Source organism: Pseudonaja textilis, chromosome 3 (assembly GCF_049901715.1).
Source record: "Pseudonaja textilis isolate UNSWEBS1 chromosome 3, rPseTex1.2, whole genome shotgun sequence".
NCBI classification, from domain to species: Eukaryota; Metazoa; Chordata; class Lepidosauria; order Squamata; family Elapidae; genus Pseudonaja; species Pseudonaja textilis.
Genome location: NC_141992.1, coordinates 120,033,773 through 120,035,051, shown reverse-complemented (window position 1 = coordinate 120,035,051; position 1,279 = coordinate 120,033,773).

Here is a 1,279-nt window from a genome sequence, read left to right as displayed (position 1 = left end):
GAAAATGATAATTACCGTATTTTTCATACTATAAGACACACTTTTCCTCCCCCCAAAAAGTGGGTGGAAATGTCTGTGCATCTTATAGAGCAAATGTGGCCAAAGCCCCGCCCACCTACGGGCTCCCATCCTTCGGCCTCTAGCCTCTCAGCATTTTGCCTCCTTGCAGCAAACAGCAAACAGCACAGCCTGATTTAGCATGAGCAGCTGATTGGCAGTTGGATCTGCCTCCCGGAATACCACTGATCAGCTGTTCCAGGCTGCGGGGATTGCTGCACACCCCATTTTTGGCCTCTGCACATTCCGTTTTCGGCCCATTCAAGGCCTGACTCTGATGGAAGGCTCTGAAGGAGGTAGCTGCTTCCACATGCAGCAGTTTCATCCTCTACTTCCTGGTTTGCCAGGAGGGGTCACCAAACAGGGAAAGACCAACAATGTCTGGGATTGGGAGAAGAACGTTTCCTTTGGTGTGCTGTGCACACACACAAACACACACATGCACACCATTCCAAGCTTGGAGACTTTTATCCACATCTGAGCTTGCAAACCATCAATCATGCCTGGCCTTGGGGAGAAAGTCCTCTCCTTCCTTTGTGGATAAAATCCCCAAACTTGGAATGTGGTGTGTGTATGTGCACGTGCATGCACACCAGTGGTGGTATTCAATTTTTTTTACTACCGGTTCTGTGGGAGTGGCTTGGTGGGTGTGGCAGGGGAAGGATATTGTAAAATCTCCAGTCAGAGGTGGTATTTGCTGGTTCTCAAAACTACTGAAAATTTCTGCTATCGGTTCTCCAGAACTGGACAGAACCTGCTGAATACCACTTCTGATGCACACGTGCTTGGTTGCTAAGCTGTTTGGAGAGGTGAGCTTGTGGGGCAGCGAATTGTCCCTATGTCATATCCCTACCTCCCGACCCAGCTGTCCCAAGTCAGCCACACCAGTGAGTGGTGTTGCGCTGGCCTTACCCACCCATCCACCCCCACCTAGCCATTTGGCTGCTGTGATTTGTCATTGAATTTGATGCTCCTATGATAAAGCAAAGAAATATTGGGATCAGATTTCTATTTTAATACAGAAGATTCCTAAAATAAAAATAAAATTGAAACCAGAAGTTTTCCTTTTAGTTTGATGGTAAAAAGCTCGAAAGAAAATTTGGGACTTTATTATGAAATATTTTGACAGTGATAACAATCCTATATGCACAAAGTTGGAAAGACACACTAATTCCCACAATGAAAAAATAGGTGGTGAAAGTGATGGAGTTAGCGAAAATGG